This window comes from Lepisosteus platostomus, chromosome 9 (genome assembly GCF_059453375.1).
Source record: "Lepisosteus platostomus isolate fLepPlt1 chromosome 9, fLepPlt1.hap1, whole genome shotgun sequence".
Lineage (NCBI taxonomy): Eukaryota > Metazoa > Chordata > Actinopteri > Semionotiformes > Lepisosteidae > Lepisosteus > Lepisosteus platostomus.
Window position 1 is genome coordinate 7774269 of NC_142619.1, and position 6274 is coordinate 7780542.

Sequence of the window (6274 nt, forward strand, 5' to 3'; positions counted from 1 at the left end):
CCTTCAGAAACATAATTTAGGCGTTAGAAAAACAGGCATCTGTAAAACAAAAAGTTTAGTACAATTGTAGCACATTTAAAAATGCATGCGGTGTAGGTAAAAATTATGTTATCACCTGAGTATACCTAAACTCTTCATTACAAGGATAACTTAATAAAATATTGGTCTGTGTAAAAATCGACAATTATTCCTAGACAGAACACACAATAGATTCCACTCATACCACTCATTACCTCTAGTACTCCCACTACATTCTACCACACAGCTTCAGGTGAACATTACTGTTATCTCCCATTCAGCCACATGTGTAGCATTTTCACGGTTTTGTCTCTTTACCCTACAGCAGTTCAGTGGCTTTAAGGTCAGTAGGTCAGGAGATCAATGAGATCAGTGCATCCATTTTAGAACTCCTTCATTTTTTTCTTGTCTAATGAATGCTGCATTTGCAATCACAACCTTGTCGATAAAGATCACCAACGTAATGCTTTCTTCAGGGCTTTAAATGATGCTGAAGAGTAGAATGATATTATGCTTTGACTGTATCTCCTATTCGTATACCAGAACACAAATAGCAAGTCTTCTCTTGAGCCTCAGAGCTAAATCTCTGTTTTGCTGTTACCTTGTAGAACCTTAAAGAAAGTAAAGAGAGTTCAATTCATCGTGCCCTTTCAAACAATTGTGCAATGAAATCTGTGAAAACCCAGATAGGAAATACGTCTGACATCAGGGGTTTCACACTATAATGATGTTTTAAAGACTAAAACGGAAGCAACTAAACATATCTCTAAAGCTCATGGATCCACTCCTTCTCATGTCTATTACCTCTACAGTTAATACTGGTTTAAGGATGTTATCATTATAAGGTGCTCCTTGATCATTCAGATGTATTTTTATGAGATTGGTAATAGGCTGATGGTGATGATTTGTCGGTGTGTTTCAGAGATCTATGGATTTCCTTGGATTACTATGGATTTCAAAATCTGAATTTAATGGATTTACACTAGGTGCATGAATGCAATCCCACCAAAACCATTAATGACAGTGAATAATCTGTTGAAATCTCTTCACCGGGCATGAAATGAATGGATAGACATTATATGTAGTTCTTTTATTATATCTGACAGTTTTTACCAAAGTTGTAGAATTCATTGTACATTGTGTAGAACATACTTTGCACATTATTGAAGACTTCTTTATAATGGAAGTATGATATTTTAGAACTTGTTAAGAATATTTTTTCTTTACAATGAAAGAGAAATGAGAGAAAGAGATGAATCCAAACATCCAAACATCAGATTTTCTGACAGCCAACATCCATAACAGCATTAGTGCTTTACTATCACCATCATTGTTGCACATGAGGACTGTGCAGTCGCCAGAAAAGTTACCAGAGAAACACTAAACTATTGAACATAATCATCATAGGAATGCTGTACACTATTGAACATGACCATTCATTTCAGAGGAACAGTGTACTCTGTTGGACATGATCACTGGAGGATGACTGTATATTGTTGGAAACAACTACTATGAGAACAGTGTACTCTATTGGCCATGATCACCAGGGAAACGGTGTAGTGTTGGACATACTGTACTGTAATAACCAGGGGAACAATGTACTCTATTGGACGTGATCACTGAAGTATCATTGTACTCTGGTGGACATGAGCATTGTACAGTTAGAAAAGGTCACTAGAGGAATGTTGTAAGCTGTTGAACACAGTCATTACAGGAATGCGGGATACTGTTTATCTTGACTGTTAATTTCAAAGGAATGATGTACTCTGTTACACGTGATCACCAATAGAACCAGTGGAATATTGGAAGAGGAAGATTGTACACAGTTAGACGCAATCACCAGAGAAACTGTGCTTTACTGGACATGATCACCTGATGGACACTATACTCTTGGGGATCAGTTTACGGGGAAAACTGTACTTTGTCGCACATTTGTCACCCATGAAATGCTGTGCTCTCCTAGATGTGATCACCAGAAAATAACATCTTATGGCAATCAACAGCAGTGGAGAAAGGTACACACAGGTTGATAAGATTCTTCTCATGTGTCCTCCACATTAAATCAGTGTGCCTACAGTTCAATCAGTGTGTCTTCAATTAACTTAAAATGGCTCAAATACAAAATGATGCATTTCAGTTTTTCTGTTTCAAACAGAATATGACTGCCACATTACAAAGCTTACAAGTGTCCCAGATAATGATGGAAACAGGAAAATGTTTTTTTTTATGTACTACACAGGACATTTCATATACATATGCAATACAGCTTATATACATATTCATGTCAAGAATTATTGACTGAAAGCCCATTGAACCCTATTAACCACCTGCGAACAAAATATTTCCTCGTGTTTTTTATGAGAACTGTAATGTGTTGACAGACATTGTCACCTGTAAATTTTGTACAGGTACATATTTATTTGTGACACAGAGTAAAAAAAGCAGCCTGACCACAACCCCTCTACAGCGCTACAGGATGAACGTGACAGGAAAGCAGGAAAGAAAGTTTTACCAATGTGAGAAGTTTCTGAGAAATTATGACTGTGCTTATGAAAACACACAGTAATACAAAGCTGAAATTCAGTCACAGAAGGGATTGTCTGTGTGGGTGTCCTACAGTAGCACACAAGCAAACAAAGGAAGCTACTTAAATGACAACAGTGAGCAGCTAAACAGGATTTATACTACTGGTATTTCTTCTTTGTGATTTCTTCTTTATATTTTTTTTCTGCAATTTAAAAGTATATGATGGTTAATCCTGTCTTTGTGTGTGAGTCAGTAAAATTAACCGGGTAATGTTTTGACAATGCATGTATATGTGTGTGAATAGTGCATATATATGTGGCCCTTATATCCTTCAGCTTTTTAAATCTAATCTATTTTACACATACATCAGTCATTTCTGACTAAGTGAGATCAAATACTGACACCCAACATTCAGCAAACTCCTACACACATTTGAACATCACCAGCTTGTGCTTGCTTTCAGAAGGAAGCGTGAGAAACTGAAACTCCAGCAAATATATTTAAAAAAAATTGTTTCATTCTAAGGCCCTCTGCTGTATCATAATCATTTAGCTTTACCTCAGATGCACAGTTACTGCAGTTTATGCTTCTACTGTGTACAGAGGTACTACCTATAACCTGTATTTGTAAATGCAGTATCTACACTATATATGAGCTATACTAATTATACAGTATATACTGTACACTACACGTCTTGAATGACTGTCATAAGAGTTATGTCAGTGGCTTCTGAATAACAATTGGGAAGTTCCTGGGGATTTATTGATCTTGAATGTTTCTAGTAGCCCTCTGCATCTTCTGTGCTAATACTATTACAGAACTTTGTATACCTCTCCTTCTGAGGTATGGTGTTGACATATTTTTACTTTGTGAACACCTGAGTGAAGCACGGCTTTCATATACATGTATGAGTCATCAGCTTTTCTCTGGTCTGTTCTGTCACACTGGAAGGCTACAAAGCACAACCTTGGGGCTTTAAATCAGGAGGCTAGTCTTTTCATATGGTCGGTTTGTGTAGATGCAGACGTTGAAAACAGTGTCGAACCAAAACACACTGCACTAATGCACTGAATGGGATAGGTCAGACTTAAGTCTGTCACAGACAGTCACTGAGTATGCTGTTTAAGAGCCAAAGAGTGGAACAAGACTCAACAGTGTAAAGTCAGATGGCTATGGTAATGTTCAAAGCCCCTGTGCCAGGGGATCACACTTCAGCTTGTATGCTCATGATTGTAGTAGGATATCAGGCTGACCTGGCTACTATTATGTTAGTGAGCCTTTCAGATGAGATAACTTTTGAATAGCAGTTTGGTACACATGATCCGATATACAGTAGGTAAAGGCAAGTGCATGTCAGGAATGAGAACAACAATTATGCATGGCTCTTCACACTACACAAGGGTAAACCAGGTGTCAGTGAGTTTGGCAGTGCTAGAAAAGAAGCTCAGGGTTTGAGTACTTGGCCTGCTTTTGACAGTGAACTATTTGCTCTATATGAGCTTGTGTTCCTTACATGACTTATACATGAAGAGGAACTTTCCCACATTTATTCCAGCAAGGAAGGGGGATTCCAAATAGGAAGGGAATTAAGCAAAAAAGGAACGTTTTGTTTCAGGTATGTAATTTATGTACATGTTAAAGAAAGTGTGACTGTGACCACCTCTTAAAATCCATATACAGTACCTGTACCAGCAGCCATGTCACCCTGGAACTCACAACTGGCAACCCACTGAAGCCCAGCAGGTGTGAGCCTGGTCAGTACCTGGATGGGAGACCTCCTGGGAAAAACTAAGGTTGCTGCTGGTAGAGGTGTTAGTGGGGCCAGCAGGGGGCACTCACCCTGCGGTCTGGGTGGGTCCTAATGCCCCAGTATAGTGACAGGGACACTATACTGTAAACAGGTGCTGTCCTTCTGATGAGACGTAAAACCGAGGTCCTGACTCTCTGTGGCATCCTGGCCAAATTTCCCATTGGCCCTTACCAATCATGGCCTCCTAATAATCCCCATCTATCAATTGGCTACATCACTCTGCTCTCCTCCCCACTGATAGCTGGTGTGTGGTGAGCGTTCTGGCGCACTATGGCTGCCGTCGCATCATCCAGGTGGATGCTGCACATTGGTGGTGGTGGAGGGGAGTCCCCATTACCTGTAAAACACTTTGAGCGGAGTGTCCAGAAAAGCACTATATAAGTGTAAGCAATTATTATACCTAAATGTATCTATACTATGCTCAAAATCAATTAACATTTTTTAATCAAGTCCAGTATCCAACAGAATACTATGCCTACCCATAACCTAAACATAATAGAAAAAGTAATTTTCATGAATAAGTACTGTATTATAAGTGGGATTTAACTATGTTAAATCAGTTAAACTATGTGTGGTGGACAGTATAAGGACTGCGGGTTGTGGTCCCATTGTGTCATATTACACCCAATCCAGGATATAATCCATTTTGCCACAATCTTTAGCAGAAGCAGCTTTCTGATAATGAATGGATAGACAACTTGTGACACAATATAATTAGAAATATGACCCACTGGTTATGTCATGGTAATGTACAGTACTCTGAAGCCTTTCCACCATCTTCCAGCCATTTTAAAAAACAACAACAACAACAACAGCTGTCAATCTATGTCATTTTTTTGCAGTCCAGAAAGACAGAAGAGATTTTTTTTCTGAATCGCTTTCCACAATTTGAAAACAGAAAGGATGTCATAGAGGCCAAAAATGATCATATCATTTGTCCATTTTCAGTCTGGATTTCCTCAGTAAATAACTAACATGAACTTCTCCTTCTGTATTCCGCTGAAACGGATTTGTTTAAGTGTTTAAGTGCCTTAAGCCTCTGTCCATAAACCCTGTTGTGGGACAGTGATTTGGATATCATTTTGCTAGTCAGTGGGCCAAATAGATTAACTGACAGCAACAGTACTTTGTGTTTATCAGTCACTGTAACGCTTTCTGTTTTATCATTGTATTATATTGCAGGTATTGTATTTTTTATTGTAACCGGTTTTGCCCAATTGCTTTTAGCTTAAAATGTAATGTACTATAGGTCTTACAGAGAAATAAAATACATTATGCATTTGGTTCTTTGGTTTCTCACAAGTGGCACCAAGTCTTTCAAACTGTACTTCCTCTGATTTGATCCTCACCTGTTCTCTTTGCTGTTGTTTTGGATTACAAGTGTCTGTCACATATGAGCAGACAGGATACAACATTGCATGTCATTCACATTTTAAAAGAATTACATGGTAAAGATTTTAAATGCTTACTATAGAAAAGATTCAGGTTATAATGCATGTTTTTACCTTAACATAAAGTAGTTCATAAATAGATATTATTATAACCATTTCAATCCTTTCAGTGTAAACACACTGTAAGCTGACATGGCTAACACACCAGAGCCCTACAGAATTCGTGGACAGAGGTGCTTCAGATCCATTTCTTCTGCATCATGTGTTAGATGATGATGGTGATGGGTAAGCCTGTACTATCTGTGTTTACTCACAGCAGAGCACTGCAGAGATCTGTGGCAGACATGGAAGAATGTAACTGCTTCACTATAGTTCTACCTACAACAAAATCAATTTCTTATTTAAAACCAACAAGTTGATTTTGCTACACAACCTAGTAGGGTAAACTGCAGGGAATTAAGATTCAACACATATGAAAACAGCTGTGTGTTTATATGAGCTTTTGTTAAACTGAATTTTAGAAGGATTT